Here is a 17,674-nt window from a genome sequence, read left to right as displayed (position 1 = left end):
AGGGATAGGTAGGGGTGTGTAAAGGCCATTTGGCTGAACTCTTGATTTAGCTTGCCTACAAGTGACACACCTACCACAAATTCGCTCAGTATCTCGTTTCATGTGGGGCCAAAAGAAGTGCTCTTGCAACATAGCTAGGGTCTTAGCAACTCCAAAATGTCCCATCAACCCTCCCCCGTGGGACTCTCTAACTAGCAAATCTCTCAAAGAACAATTAGGTACACACAACCTATGCTCCCTAAACAAGAAACCCTCATGCCTATAAAATTTTCCTTCAGCAGATTTTTCACAAACACCATAAATTTCCCCAAAATCATGGTCAGCAGAATACAGCTCCTTTATGTGTTCAAACCCAAGTAATTTAGCATCAAGAGTGGAGATTAGGGCATACCTGCGAGAAAGGGCATCAGCAACCACATTCTCCTTACCTTGTTTATAGCGAATGACATAAGGAAATGTCTCAATGAACTCAACCCATCTTGCATGTCTCTTGTTGAGCTTGTGTTGGCCTTTCAAATGTTTCAAGGATTCATGATCTGTGCGAATCACAAACTCCTTTGGCCACAAATAGTGCTGCCATGTTTCTAAAGCACGCACTAGTGCATACAATTCTTTGTCATAGGTGGGGTAATTGAGGGCAGCCCCACTTAGCTTTTCGCTAAAGTATGCAAGCGGTCTCCCATCCTGCATAAGAACAGCGCCAATACCTATTCCAGAAGCATCACATTCAACTTCAAAAGTGTTAGAAAAGTTAGGCAAAGCAAGTAAAGGAGCATGAGTAAGCTGGTATTTCAGTAGCTGAAATGCCTCCTCTTGAGCTTCACCCCATTTAAATATCACATTCCTTTTGATAACTTCTGTAAGTGGTGCGGCGATGGTGCTAAAATTTTTCACAAACCTCCTGTAGAAGCTAGCAAGTCCATGAAAACTTCTAACATTACCTATAGTTGTAGGGGTCGGCCACTCTTGGATGGCTTTGATCTTTTCTTCATCCACCTGAATACCTGTAGCACTTACAACAAAGCCTAGGAAAACAAGCTTATCGGTGCAGAAAGTACACTTACTGAGGTTAGCATATAAACTCTGTTTCCTAAGAACATCCAAAACAGAATGCAAATGCAAAACATGGTCATGCAAATTCTTACTATAAATAAGAATATCATCAAAATACACAACCACAAATTTTCCAATGAAAGCACGCAATACATGATTCATTAAGCGCATGAAAGTGCTAGGTGCATTAGTTAGTCCAAATGGCATGACTAACCACTCATACAATCCATGTTTAGTTTTAAAAGCAGTTTTCCACTCATCCCCTTCTTTCATACGTATCTGATGATACCCACTTTTAAGATCAATTTTGGAAAACACACAAGAACCATGCAATTCATCTAACATGTCATCTAAACGAGGAATGGGATGTCGATATTTTACCGTTATATTGTTGATGGCTCGACAGTCAACACACATCCTCCATGTTCCATCCTTCTTGGGAACTAGAATCACTGGAACAGCACAAGGGCTCATGCTTTCTCTCACATGCCCTTTCTCCATCAATTCTTCAACTTGCCTTTGCAATTCCTTTGTTTCATCAGGATTACTTCTGTATGCTGGTCGATTTGGTATTGAAGCACCTGGAACAAAGTCAATCTGATGTTCTATCCCTCGAATAGGTGGTAAACCATGTGGTACCTCCTCAGGAAACACATCCTCAAATTCCTGCAAAATAGACACAACAACACTTGGCAACGAAGAATCAAGTTGGTTAGTATTTAAAAGAGCCTCCTTATACATGAGTAAAATCATGGGCTGTTTTGTAACCAATGCTCTCTTAACCTCACTTTTTTTTGCATAAAAATTATTTTGTTTTCTCTCACTTGATTCCCCACTTTTCTCTCTTTGTCTCTCTTTTTCCTCACTCTCATTCATCTTTTCACTCTCTTTTTGCTCACTCATTTTCTTTTTGTCACTCAGTTTTTGCAACCTCACTTGATCTTCATACACTTGCTTTGGTGTCAATGGCGCTAGAGTGATTGTTCGTTGACGGAATGTGAATGAATACTTGTTGGTGAAGCCATCATGCTGCACCCGCCGATCAAATTGCCAAGGCATTCCTAGAAGGAGGTGTCCAGCTTGCATGGGAACCACATCACACAACACCTCATCTTCATACTTGCCAATGCGAAATGAGACCAGTACTTGTTTTATAACCCTCACTTCACCACTATCATTCAGCCATTGCAATTTGTATGGACAAGGATGCCTAAGCGTTGTAAGCCTCAGCTTGGAAACCATGGAAGCACTAGCAACATTAGTACAACTACCTCCATCAATAATGACACTACATACCTTGTCTCTCACATGACAACGAGTGTGAAAGATGTTCTCTCGCTGCACCTCTTCTTCCTCTTCTTTTGCTTGCAAATTCAGGACTCGCCTTGTGACTAGTGCAAGCATCTCACCAGATTCTGGTCCATACTCATTGTCAGAAGCATCTTCCAATGGTGGCATGTCAGCAAGATCATCTTCATCTTCAGAATCTATCTCTCCACTTTCTCGAATCACCATGACTCTCTTGTTTGGACACTGGCTAGCTATGTGTCCTCGCCCCTGACATTTGAAACACCTTATCTCACTAGAATGAGACTTAGTAGGAGTTGTTTTACCTTGAGGTGGCGTGGCTGTGGTGGCTGGTTTTGGTGTAGATGATGAAGTGGGTTGGTCTTCTTTCTTTGGATAGTTCGACCTCCAAGGTGTTGTACTTGGATTGTGTGGGCTCGGTATTGACCTCGAACTTGAACTACCCTTCTTGAGCTGCCTCTCAACTTTGATTGCCATATGAACCAAATCCTCCAATTCCACATAATGGTGTAGCTCGATTGGGTCAGCAATCTCTCGGTTCAACCCATTCAAAAACCTTGCCATGGTTGCCTCCCGATCCTCTTCAACATTGGCTCTAATCATAGCCATCTCCATCTCCTTGTAATACTCATCAACACTTCTGTAGCCCTGACGAAGACCCTGCAACTTAAGGTACAGATCTCGATAATAATGAGGTGGTACAAACCGTCGCCTCATCACCCTCTTCATGGCCTCCCATGTGTCAATAGGACGATCTCCACTCCGCCTCCTGTTGATGCACAACTGATCCCACCAAACAATAGCATAATCAGTAAACTCAATGGCAGCAAGTTTTACCTTCTTCATGTCGGAGTAGTTGTGACAATCAAAAACTAGCTCCATTTTCTTCTCCCACTCAAGGTATGCTTCAGGATCACTCTTCCCCTGAAATGCTGGGATTCTCATTTTGATATTCCCCAAATAATTATCTACCTGGTTCCTATCTTCTCTATTCCCACCATACCTCCTATGGTTACCCGCCGACATCCTATCAAACTCATCATCAGAAACTACCCCTTCTAAATCCCCCTCATTCTCATCCTCCCTTTGGTGTACCCTACCCCTCCTTGGTCTCCGTTGTGCCCCCTCTTCTACCCTATCCAACCGCTCATGTATTTGCTCACACTCCTCCCTCAACATCTTCCTCATCTCCCCCATTAAAGCTTCAGTTTGTAGATTTGGAACTGTAGGTGGTGGAGCGTCATTGTCTGCATTTCTTTCTGTATTTTGTGACATGATGGAGAATCTGCAAAACAATAAGGTTAGACAATTATAGAAAGGACCTCACTGCACTCCCTCACGTGTTTCACTCAAAGAAAATGGTCACTCAAGTGTCGTGTTTGCACTCAATGATGGCTTTTACCCTCAAATAAGCTCACACCTCTGCCTTTTTCCACTCTATTTCCTTCTTTAAGCTCTTTGAAAACTAATGAAACGGTGATATGGAGTATTCAAGCAGCAAATCCAACCAAACAAATCAAACGAAAACCGATGAAAAAGTGGCGAAATATGGTGATTTTTGGAACGCTTGTGTGGGGTTTTGGTAAAAAGGCCTCTAGACCATGGGGAACAAGAATAGAACAAAATGGTGTAGCTCGATTGGGTCAGCAATCTCTCGGTTCAACCCATTCAAAAACCTTGCCATTGTTGCCTCCCGATCCTCTTCCACATTGGCTCTAATCATAGCCATCTCCATCTCCTTGTAATACTCATCAACACTCTTGGAACCTTGACGAAGACCCTGCAACTTAAGGTATAGATCTCGATAATAATGAGATGGTACAAACCGTCGCCTCATCACCCTCTTCATAGCCTCCCAAGTGTCAATGGCACGATCTCCATTTCGCCTCCTATTGATGCACAACTGATCCCACCAAACAATAGCATAATCAGTAAATTCAATGACAGCTAGTTTTACCTTCTTCATGTCAGAGTAGTTGTGACAATCGAAAACCAACTCCATTTTCTTCTCCCACTCTAGGTATGCCTCAGGATCACTCTTGCCTTGAAAGGCGGGGATTCTCATCTTGATATTTCCCAAATTATTGTCTACCCAGTTCCTAGCTTCTCTATCTCGGCCATACCTCCTATGGTTACCCTCTGACATCCTATCATATTCTTCCTCTAAATCGCCCCCATCAAACTCTCTTTCACCCTCAACATCCCGTTGTTGCACCCTGTTCCTCCGTGCCCTCCATTGCGTTCCCTCTTCTACCCTATCCAACCTCTCATGTATCTGCTCACACTCCGCCCTCATCATCCTTCGCATCTCCCCAATTAATGCTTGCATTTGTAGATTCGGAACCTCAGGTGGCGGAATATCATTGCTTGCATCTTTCTCTGGATTTTGTGCCATGATGGAAATCTGCAAAATAAGGTTAGAATAATATGGAGAAAAGACCTCACCACACTCCCTCACGTGTTTCGCTCGAACAATATTTTCACTCAAATCCCCTCGTGTTTCACTCAATTTCAATGGCTTTTACCCTCAAATAAGCTCAGACCTCTGCCTTTTTCCACTCGTATTCTTCTTTAAGTTCTTTCAAAACTAATCCACATTATCATGGAGGATTCAAGTAGCAAATCAAACTAGAACAAACCAAACGAACATAGAAAAACTGATGAAAAATGATGATTTTTGGATCAATTGTGTGGGGTTTTGGCAAAAAGGCCTCTAGACCATAGGGAACAAGAATATAACAAAATTTTTTAAGACGGGTTTCCAGAATTCGGATCCTCTTGGTTTTCTTCTTCTTTCTTTCTATTTTTTTTTTCTCAAATGCAGATACAAGACACAAGAAGAATCAGAATTGGTGGAACTACAACAATTCGAAAACAATACAACTCGGATTGCACAACAAGAACAAGAACAATTAGATATTTCACAACAAGAACAAGAGACCCCAATCCCAATTTCGGATTTCACAATAAGAAAAGAGAACTCAATCCCAATTCGGATTTCACAACAAGAACCAGAGAAAAAAAACTCGATCCCAATTCAGATTCTCAATCCCAATTTCAGAAAACCCAAATAGACTTGTAGCACTATAACAATCTCGAATTTCTCCCAAATAAAGGGAAACAAAATTTCAATCAGTGGCACTATAACAATTGGTGGTACACTCCCAATAACAGAGAACAAATATTCCCAAAAATAACAACCCCAAAATAGAAAAGGACCAATCAATCCGTGGTACTATCACAAAGTAAACAATTGACTCAATAACAATCTCAGATTTTCACAAAGGAAACAAGGATTTTCACAAACTCAATAACAATTTCAGTTGATTAGTTTCGGATTTCAAGGGATTTCACAAAGAACTAATATAAACAAGGAAATAAGAACACGATTTGAACAAAGAAACAATCTGGAATAAAGAGATTAGCTATAATGGTTTCGGATTTTTAGAAGGAAAACAAGAACAAAGACTAAGAAAATCAAGAACACGAATAGATAGATTTTTTTTTTTTTTTTTTTAATTTCAGAAACCCTAAAATTGAAATACGACTAGAATAGAAACACAAATGAAAGAATAAAAAAAAAAGGATAGGCCAAACCGAATGATCCTAATCTCTGATACCAACTGATACGAACCACACCAACATTGTGATGAAACCCGACACCAAATATGGAACAGCCACCAAGAACATACGAGATTGGAATGGAACCGCGACCCAATGCTTAGCCAAGCACGAACCTTGGTATGAGGAAGACGCCACAAACGGGGATGGAATCCGTTTGATAAGTCAGGATGAACGCCACAAGGAATCTCCTTGATAAGTTCAAAAGTTTCTTCAAGAACTCAAGAAGAAATAAACTCACAATTTCATTCAACATAATCTGCTTTTTTCCAAATGTTTTCAAGGCCTTATATAGCCGAAAATTACATCAATACAAGCCCCTTTGTCTTCCTAAAAACCGAAATATTAAAGACAAGCCTTTTGTCTTCCTAATGAAAACCGAAATTTAAAGACAACCCTTTGTCTTCCTAATAAAAACCGAAAATTAAAGACAAAAAGGACTCTTGGACTCACACAAGTCAAGTGTTTGACTTATCACAAAATAAACAAAGACTAAAAAACGTGATTAAAAATAAAAAGACTCATTACAAGAAGCTAAATATTGATCAAGCTCCTAAACTGGTGTCCTCATCATTCCTCCCCTCTTGGCTTGGATCAACTGGAACTTGACTTGGATTTTGAGTCTTGGTGTCCTCATCAGACTCAAATTAATAAACTCTTATGCTATAAAATTGGCATAGGTCAAATTGTGTTTGGCATTAATTTCAATATATTAAATTTGAAATTTTCGTCTAACAGTGGTGTAAATAGATTTCTAGGCCAATGACCAAAGTCCCCTATGGGGTTAGCTTTGAGGTTAAGTGAATGGTCATTTGACCAATTATTAGACAAAAGTTACCAAGTGTTGAATTCAGCCAGCCATACAAGTTTTAGACACTTACTCTTCCTTTCTTGTACTCTTCTCATTTTCATCTCAAAGTCCATCCATGTTAGTGAGCAAATATCTTCATGTTGGGAATTTTCTTGAAGAATTGAAGGGTTCAAAGAGGATTTGGAGCTGCCCAGACCACAATATCACCTAAGATTTTTGAAATTTTGAGGTAATTTCTTAAACTTGTTCTTCAATGGTGTTCTTGATGGAATTTTAGTGAAATTGATTTTATTTTTGAAATTAGGGGCTCTATGTCTCTTGTCTATGTTTATTAAAGATAGACACGTAGTTGTAAGATGATATGAAGTCTTAATTTGTATTGAATCCATGATGTTGATGTTGAGTTTCAAATTTGGGGTGAATTGGGTTTAAAAACCTAAAATCCTAATTCTGGTTCACATTGGGGATTTTGAAGAGTATTTGGTGTCTATGTATTGTATGTGATATGTTATTATAGTTTTGATGCATAATTTTTGGTTTGGTACATGGTTGTGGTTAATTTTTGGATTATTTTGGTCGATATTTTCTAATTTTTAGCTTCTGAAATCGCTAGAAACACAGGTGGAAATTGGGAAAATTTATGGGTTTGCCATCCCATTTTTAGGGACCTAGCATGACCGCGTTGGGGCTGACTCGACCACACCAGTGCCCTAGAAACTCAAATTTTTTTATTGCTCGGTTTTGCTAGGGCTGGCGCGGCCGCTCCAGGTGCCCCGAAACATGGGTTTTATGAATTTTTGGAAATTAGGTTAAGGGTTCTACGATCCAATTTGGGGAGCCACTTTGGGGCTCGAGGGATGATTCCATTATCCCGTTGAATGTAATAGAATATTTCGAGAGCTAGGGTTTAATTTCGGAGCCCGTTATTAGGCTTAAGTTCCTGATAACCGTACCATTTATGTTGTGATTAGGGTTTCTATGGGGCTTGGGAAAAGGTTCACACTCAAGGTATTTCATCTTCAACACAATACTTGAGGTAAGAAAACCGGTACATGCACCTAAAATACCGCATTGGCACCCGACCTATGAACACGATTACAACTGGGCATTGAATCTATTTAGGGTCGCATACCCTTGCTTAATATTTTTACATGTTACTTCTTATCTGTAATTATTTTCGATTGGATGACATGGGTAGTATTCGACGATAATCATGTGGAATGTGGCAAGGCCACTATGGGGGTGCGATACGCACTCACTCTGCATTGGTCGTGTAAATTGTATAAAGGCTGACATTAGTATGTTTATAATTTGTGAAGCATTTTGTTTAATGTTTTATGTTTAATTAAATATTTGTTATGCCTAGTTGAGTTTTCTTGTTAGGCCTTGGCTCACAGTTTCTATATTGTGCAGGTAAGGGCAAAGAGAAGGTGGACCAATCATAAGTTGGAGGGCTCTAGAGGGGTGTATACATATTCGGCCTGCGCGAGAATCAAATTTGAGATATTTGAGGGACTTGAGCTGAAAGTCCATTTTGTCGCTTAGGTTGAATATTTTTTAGAAAACTGACTGTAATTCTGTAAACAAACTCTCTTTCCGAGCCCTTGTAAACTTTTAAAATTTCAATTGAAAAAGTTTATACCTTTTGACCAAAAATTTTAATACCTAAACCACTATTTAATTTCAATTACACTTTTGAGTCCAAATGACTTGCTTAACGAGTTAAGCACTATTTTAATCTCACAGTGTAATAGTCAAGGATTAGTAAGGCGTTACAAGAACTTTACTGTACTGAGCATGGCGTATACCCTCGCTAAATCCAAAATGACCTCGTAAGCCCAATATTGTAAGGCTGATGGATACCACTGCATGTGTACTTTAACTCAACCTGCACACACTTAGAAGATTCCCCCTCTTTGGTCCTCTTAACATTCTTAGCTGGTATTGTAGCACCAGTAGCTTTCATATCTCTGCTCAATTGTTTCATAGTTATATCGAATGCGAGGGATCCCCATGGATACTTGTAAAAATACTCTAAATCATCCACCATCAATAGTGAATATCTCTAAATAGTACCTTCCGTCTCTGTGGCCAATAGTATCCCCTCCACAAAATAAACCAACCCGAGCTTCAGAAAATCATCTAGTTCATCGCAAATGGTAAATGCTCATTCCAACATTAAGAACTTAATGTATATATCGGGTTCAACATCGAAATATGCCTCGATTATACAGGAGGACGTTAAATGAGGTTGTAACTCAGAAGCAAGTGTTGGGCAAGAGTAATTAAGCCTGGTAACAAGGGTAAAGTCGTGCACCCCAAACTTACAAAGTGTGTTTTGGCCCATCAAGAAGTGTAGTGCATTGTCACACGGAGACTTGACCTTCTGGAAAAGTAAAGCACCATTGCCCAGTGAACGTAAATTCGGGGGCACTGAAAAAATGCCAAAAATGGACTCCTTCACCCTCTCAAACAATCCATGCTCCTCAAACTTTTTCTTCACTTTAGTTAGCCTCTAGTAACTCCTATAGTTGAGATGACCCACGTAATTATCCTCTAAGAATGGCCTATCTAGAATTATAGGCATATTTTGAGCTTCCTCCATATCTAGCATAATGCCATCAACCAGCAATATTAACTTACCAACCTTTTGTCAAGGTTAGTTCCCTAACACCGAGTTAGTTCCCTAACAGCATGTGAAATTCAATATTATCATTGAATAAAAGTATAATTTCATTGTATTTGACTATCAAAATTATTATTTCAATAATTTATATATAAATATCAGAAAATTCTATATTCATTATGAGACTATGATCTTGTATGCATACGAGAAAATTAAGATCATATATAATAAATAAAATTGTCAGCAACATATTAAAGTATGGAATCTTTAATCAATGGTTGCTAGTACGTTTACTAAGCATATAGTTTGATGTAAGTAATCTATATTCGAATTACTAATGTGGATAGACATATTGGGAAAGGTACTTCATATAATTATGACTATATTGTTAGGAAAAATTGTAGATGATCTTTATTTATTTTCATGTAGATCTAATATTAAACAAGTTAATATGAGACAATCTAGAACATGTCTCAAAAATTGAATTCAAAGAGAAATAATGATAAGAATACTTACATTATACGCAGCGGAATGAATGAGTCCTTCCTTCAGTTTCTCTAACCCTTGTATCCTTTCTGTCGCATGGTATTATCAAGAAACTGAACCGATCTTCAATTTTCTTCACAGCCTTCCAAACTACCCTTGGAATCATCTAGACTAGAGTGGACAATTCTCAACACATGAGATAGATACAGAGAGAAGAAGAGAAAGAATAATGAGGCTTAGAAAAGGACATATGTTTAGAGAGAATCTAAAACCTATTAGAAAACCAGTGCCTGTCATCTTGTGACTTGTGATTTCAACTCTCTCTTCACATTCCTTTTATAGACTCAATTATGTCATTTATTTAATTAAAAAATCAATAAAATGATATCCAATTAACAGCCCTAGGTCTAAATTATCATTGGCTTTAGGCCCATGAAACTTCCCATTTGATTATAAGCCCATTCGACTTAAAATCAATGCCTGTATTATTTTCTATTGATTTAATTAATTAAATAACCATTTAAATCTTTTATCAAATTAATTATTTATAATTTTAACCTTGATTTAAACTTATTTATTAATTTAGATACTAATTTTTCTTAATTAATAAATATGCCCTAATTTCTCTTTTATTCTATAAATTACATAACTCTGTGAAACTATCCAAAATTGACCTAGTCAACTTTGATAATTCTAATTGATAATAAAATCAATTAATTGAGACTATCTAGATTATTTTATCCAAGGTACAGTGGGGACCATGGGCCTTTGAAATCAAGCTCCAATAAGTTATCATAAATCCAACAAATAAATTTACTAACTTATTAATTCATTGTGACTCCACTAAGGATTCAGAATTGCACTCTTGAATTCATAGAATGCTCTATAAGCAATATAGATACGTTATTAATTATCTATTGTTACAACCACAATTGTCACCCAATCCTCTATAGACGGTCTACAATGAGATGGGACTAAAATACCGTTTTACCCCTCATTCTATTTTATCCTTAAAATACTTATTTCCTTGTAAATGATATTTCAGTAAACTAATATTAAGTACTGAAATGAGATCTCTATCATTTAGCACCTTGAACAAACTTAAAAGGAAACCATCGTTTCACTTCTTCATCAAAAGCTATAGATGTTCATATCTATGATTAACACTCCCACTCATTTATACTACCGAGTTCCCATCTATATGCTTACTCCTCTTGTAATGCCCTGGATAGCCAAGACCGTTACACTGCGTGTTTATAAAGGTGCAAGACTTGCTAATCAGGTCATTTAGTTAGAAACGTGCTACTGACACAATAACTGAACTAGGGTTGAAAGATTTTGGTCACAAAAGTTAGATTTCATATAATTAAACATTTTGTACATGGGATCCCAAAAGAAACAGAGTTTGAAAGACAGTTTACAAAAATTCCAGTTTATAAACATGTGCTGGACACTCTAAGGGAAAAACAAACATTTAGGCTTTTCCCGTCCTGTATCACTCCTCGGCCATGGTGGCCAATCAGCTGACTATGTACATTCAGCCCCCGAAGCTCTCCAACTCAAGACTGGTCCACCTTGCCCTTGCCTTTACTTGCATCACGAAGCACCCGTGAGCCGAGGCCCAGCAAGAAACCATAATACAGAGCATAGACAATTTACAAATCATCAACCAGATATACAACAATTCCACAACTCACATAAACACTGACATCAAACTACAAGTCAAGAATCCCTTGTTCAGATAGAAAACTCATCATAATCATCAATTAAACAATATTAAACATACCACGCCAAAACACATGGTCGGCGCACTTAGGCCTCACCCTCTGATTATCCCACTGACTTCGGGTCGCTTAGGCCGATCTCAGTGATTATATATCAACCTCAGCTACTAGTGGCTGAGCCGCGTGCTGGAATCTGTGTGCAAATATTGATTCCAGCACGCTTAGGTCATTTATCACATGTCCCATGGCATAATACCACCTCATGACATCATATATGAATATAGGGAGCTCTTAGTCCCAACCTAAACACATAACCGTGTGCAGTTTCTTACCTTTGATTCTAATAGCTTGATTAGTGAAACCGACCCCCAAGCACGATCCTGTCCGAGCCCTAGCATACACCTAGTCACATCCACAAGCTAGAACCATCACTAAACTTCAATTCCATAACCTAACCTTGGGACCAATCCCGAGCCCTCGGAACCAATCCCGAGCCCTCGGGAGGCCCTAATTCCACCAAACGGGGTGGTGGAATCAAACCTCGAGCCCCCGGGCAAAAACCCTAAGAAATAACCCAAAAATCCATTTCTGAAGGCAGGGTAGCGCTACAGCGCCACAAAGTGGGTGCTACAGCACTACAAATAGAGCCAAAAGCTCCTAGAAAACCCAAGCCTAGCGTTGTAATGCCCTAAGGCTAGCACTACAGCGCTAGTCACAGAACCTTCCGCACTCTGATTTTCTTACTTCGATTTTCCCACTTTCCAAAACTCCTCCAAACCTCAACCATACACCAAAATGAGCCTACCATCCCCTTCATCTCATCCCACACAACCCATCAACACAAAACCTAGCCACATGGACCATCAAACAAAGGAAACAAGGTTTGAACTCAAAACCCAAGAACTCAACCAGAAACTCATTACTAACCCTGCAACTTAGATGATCAAGCTCAGAATTTTCTTACCTTTGATGTGGAATTTGACCCTAGGTTATCCTCCAAACCTTCCCAGCTTTTAACTCCTCAATTCTTCAAGCTTAGTTCCCTCAACTTCCACCAAAAACCATGTTTCAGAAAATCATTCCAACAAAATTCAGAAACTCAAGAACAACCTTAAAACCTTACCTTAATTGGGTGAGTAACTCCTGCTAAATCCTCAAGCTTTATCAAGGACCCTAGTCCCAAGCTCCAGCCCAAGTTTTCCCTGAGTTACAGCTCCAAAACTTCTCAAGAAAAGGAGAAGAATGGCCTAAACCGAGAGAGAGAGAAAAGAGCCCATGTTTTCCTTCTTTCCTTCCTTCTTCTTTTCTTTCCTTCATCTTCTATTTGATTCTACAATTGTCTACAACTTCCACTAAGGCTAAAAACAGAACAATACTTATTCCTTTCTTTTTAAATCAAATGACCATTCTGCCCTCCCATTAAATCCTAAGCCTTAAAGCATACCAATGACATTTTAGTCATTTGCTCCCAATTCCCGCTAATTCCTTGAGTGTCCTTAATAATTATCGCTTACTTCCCGACACCTAACTAATCACCAATTATTTTCCTCAATGTCAAATAATCTCCAATATATTTCCCAGATTCCCAGAAATACCCCCGAACTCCCCCGAGCCGGGTATAAATCCCCGCCGTGACTTTTCTACCAACTCGCTCACCAAGATCGTCTCGAGTCACAAGCTACAAATATATCCATATAATAATGTGGTCTCAATAATTTATTGCAAATATTACATTTATGCCCTCAATGGGCCAAAAATTACGATTATGCCCTTATAACCTAATCAAGGCCTACATGCATACTAATACTCATAATCATGCATCTCATATATCCAAATAATCATATAAGATTGCTTATCACATAATCATGCATTTAACCAAATAAATCACACATAATCCAGATGCCCTTTCGGCACACTAATCAAGGCCCTTAAGCCTTATTAGTAATTTTGGGTCGTTACGACTATCCCCTCCTAATGAGAATTTCGTCCTCGAAGTTTACCTGAATAACTAGGATACTGATCCCGCATGGCTGACTCAAGCTCCCAGGTCGCCTCTTCGACCCTGCTATTCCTCCATAATAATTTAACTAGAGGAATCATCTTATTTCGTAGTACTTTATCCTTCCGATTCAAAATCTAAACCGATCATTCCTCATAAAACAAATTGTCTGCAACTCCAGGTCTTCATACTTCAACACATGTGTCGTATCTGAGACGCACTTCTGGAGCATAGAAACATGGAATACATCATGAACTCCTGACAACGACGGTGGCAAGGCTAACCTATATGCCACCAGTCCGATCCTTTCCAGGATCTCAAAAGGTTCGAGGAATCTAGGGCTTAGCTTGCCCTTCTTCCCAAACCTCCTCACCCCTCGCAGTGGTGAAACTCGAAGAAACACGTGGTCCCCAATTTGGAATTCCATGTCCCTACGTTAAGGTCAGCGTTGTTTTTTTGTCTACTCTGTGAGGCGAGCATCCTACCTCGGATCTTCTCAATAGAAATGATATTTCCTTGTAAATGATATTTCAGTAAACTAATATTAAGTACTGAAATGAGATCTCTATCATTTAGCACCTTGAACAAACTTAAAAGGAAACCATCGTTTCACTTCTTCATCAAAAGCTATAGATGTTCATATCTATGATTAACACTCCCACTCATTTATACTACCGAGTTCCCATCTATATGCTTACTCCTCTTGTAATGCCCTGGATAGCCAAGACCGTTACACTGCGTGTTTATAAAGGTGCAAGACTTGCTAATCAGGTCATTTAGTTAGAAACGTGCTACTGACACAATAACTGAACTAGGGTTGAAAGATTTTGGTCACAAAAGTTAGATTTCATATAATTAAACATTTTGTACATGGGATCCCAAAAGAAACAGAGTTTGAAAGACAGTTTACAAAAATTCCAGTTTATAAACATGTGCTGGACACTCTAAGGGAAAAACAAACATTTAGGCTTTTCCCGTCCTGTATCACTCCTCGGCCATGGTGGCCAATCAGCTGACTATGTACATTCAGCCCCCGAAGCTCTCCAACTCAAGACTGGTCCACCTTGCCCTTGCCTTTACTTGCATCACGAAGCACCCGTGAGCCGAGGCCCAGCAAGAAACCATAATACAGAGCATAGACAATTTACAAATCATCAACCAGATATACAACAATTCCACAACTCACATAAACACTGACATCAAACTACAAGTCAAGAATCCCTTGTTCAGATAGAAAACTCATCATAATCATCAATTAAACAATATTAAACATACCACGCCAAAACACATGGTCGGCGCACTTAGGCCTCACCCTCTGATTATCCCACTGACTTCGGGTCGCTTAGGCCGATCTCAGTGATTATATATCAACCTCAGCTACTAGTGGCTGAGCCGCGTGCTGGAATCTGTGTGCAAATATTGATTCCAGCACGCTTAGGTCATTTATCACATGTCCCATGGCATAATACCACCTCATGACATCATATATGAATATAGGGAGCTCTTAGTCCCAACCTAAACACATAACCGTGTGCAGTTTCTTACCTTTGATTCTAATAGCTTGATTAGTGAAACCGACCCCCAAGCACGATCCTGTCCGAGCCCTAGCATACACCTAGTCACATCCACAAGCTAGAACCATCACTAAACTTCAATTCCATAACCTAACCTTGGGACCAATCCCGAGCCCTCGGAACCAATCCCGAGCCCTCGGGAGGCCCTAATTCCACCAAACGGGGTGGTGGAATCAAACCTCGAGCCCCCGGGCAAAAACCCTAAGAAATAACCCAAAAATCCATTTCTGAAGGCAGGGTAGCGCTACAGCGCCACAAAGTGGGTGCTACAGCACTACAAATAGAGCCAAAAGCTCCTAGAAAACCCAAGCCTAGCGTTGTAATGCCCTAAGGCTAGCACTACAGCGCTAGTCACAGAACCTTCCGCACTCTGATTTTCTTACTTCGATTTTCCCACTTTCCAAAACTCCTCCAAACCTCAACCATACACCAAAATGAGCCTACCATCCCCTTCATCTCATCCCACACAACCCATCAACACAAAACCTAGCCACATGGACCATCAAACAAAGGAAACAAGGTTTGAACTCAAAACCCAAGAACTCAACCAGAAACTCATTACTAACCCTGCAACTTAGATGATCAAGCTCAGAATTTTCTTACCTTTGATGTGGAATTTGACCCTAGGTTATCCTCCAAACCTTCCCAGCTTTTAACTCCTCAATTCTTCAAGCTTAGTTCCCTCAACTTCCACCAAAAACCATGTTTCAGAAAATCATTCCAACAAAATTCAGAAACTCAAGAACAACCTTAAAACCTTACCTTAATTGGGTGAGTAACTCCTGCTAAATCCTCAAGCTTTATCAAGGACCCTAGTCCCAAGCTCCAGCCCAAGTTTTCCCTGAGTTACAGCTCCAAAACTTCTCAAGAAAAGGAGAAGAATGGCCTAAACCGAGAGAGAGAGAAAAGAGCCCATGTTTTCCTTCTTTCCTTCCTTCTTCTTTTCTTTCCTTCATCTTCTATTTGATTCTACAATTGTCTACAACTTCCACTAAGGCTAAAAACAGAACAATACTTATTCCTTTCTTTTTAAATCAAATGACCATTCTGCCCTCCCATTAAATCCTAAGCCTTAAAGCATACCAATGACATTTTAGTCATTTGCTCCCAATTCCCGCTAATTCCTTGAGTGTCCTTAATAATTATCGCTTACTTCCCGACACCTAACTAATCACCAATTATTTTCCTCAATGTCAAATAATCTCCAATATATTTCCCAGATTCCCAGAAATACCCCCGAACTCCCCCGAGCCGGGTATAAATCCCCGCCGTGACTTTTCTACCAACTCGCTCACCAAGATCGTCTCGAGTCACAAGCTACAAATATATCCATATAATAATGTGGTCTCAATAATTTATTGCAAATATTACATTTATGCCCTCAATGGGCCAAAAATTACGATTATGCCCTTATAACCTAATCAAGGCCTACATGCATACTAATACTCATAATCATGCATCTCATATATCCAAATAATCATATAAGATTGCTTATCACATAATCATGCATTTAACCAAATAAATCACACATAATCCAGATGCCCTTTCGGCACACTAATCAAGGCCCTTAAGCCTTATTAGTAATTTTGGGTCGTTACGACTATCCCCTCCTAATGAGAATTTCGTCCTCGAAGTTTACCTGAATAACTAGGATACTGATCCCGCATGGCTGACTCAAGCTCCCAGGTCGCCTCTTCGACCCTGCTATTCCTCCATAATAATTTAACTAGAGGAATCATCTTATTTCGTAGTACTTTATCCTTCCGATTCAAAATCTAAACCGATCATTCCTCATAAAACAAATTGTCTGCAACTCCAGGTCTTCATACTTCAACACATGTGTCGTATCTGAGACGCACTTCTGGAGCATAGAAACATGGAATACATCATGAACTCCTGACAACGACGGTGGCAAGGCTAACCTATATGCCACCAGTCCGATCCTTTCCAGGATCTCAAAAGGTTCGAGGAATCTAGGGCTTAGCTTGCCCTTCTTCCCAAACCTCCTCACCCCTCGCAGTGGTGAAACTCGAAGAAACACGTGGTCCCCAATTTGGAATTCCATGTCCCTACGTTAAGGTCAGCGTTGTTTTTTTGTCTACTCTGTGAGGCGAGCATCCTACCTCGGATCTTCTCAATAGCTTCATTCGTCTTCTGAACCATGTCCGGCCCCAAGTACTTCCTCTCACCCATCTCATCCCAATGAATAGGTGATCTGCCCATCCTCCCATATAACATCTCATAGGGAGCCACTCCAATCATCGATTGGTAACTATTGTTGTATGAAAACTCAATCAACAGAAGATACTTACTCCACGATCCTTCAAAATCGATCCCGCATGCCCGAAGCATATCCTCCAACACCTGAATTTTCCTCTCAGACTGTCCATTAGTCTGAGGAGGAAAGGTCGTGCTGAACTTCAGCTGAGTTCCCATAGCCTTCTCCAAACTACACCAAAACATGGAGGTAAA

This window comes from Humulus lupulus, chromosome 3 (assembly GCF_963169125.1).
Source record: "Humulus lupulus chromosome 3, drHumLupu1.1, whole genome shotgun sequence".
Taxonomy (NCBI): Eukaryota; Viridiplantae; Streptophyta; class Magnoliopsida; order Rosales; family Cannabaceae; genus Humulus; species Humulus lupulus.
The sequence above is the reverse complement of the archived record's forward strand: the minus strand, read 5'-3'. Positions refer to the sequence as shown.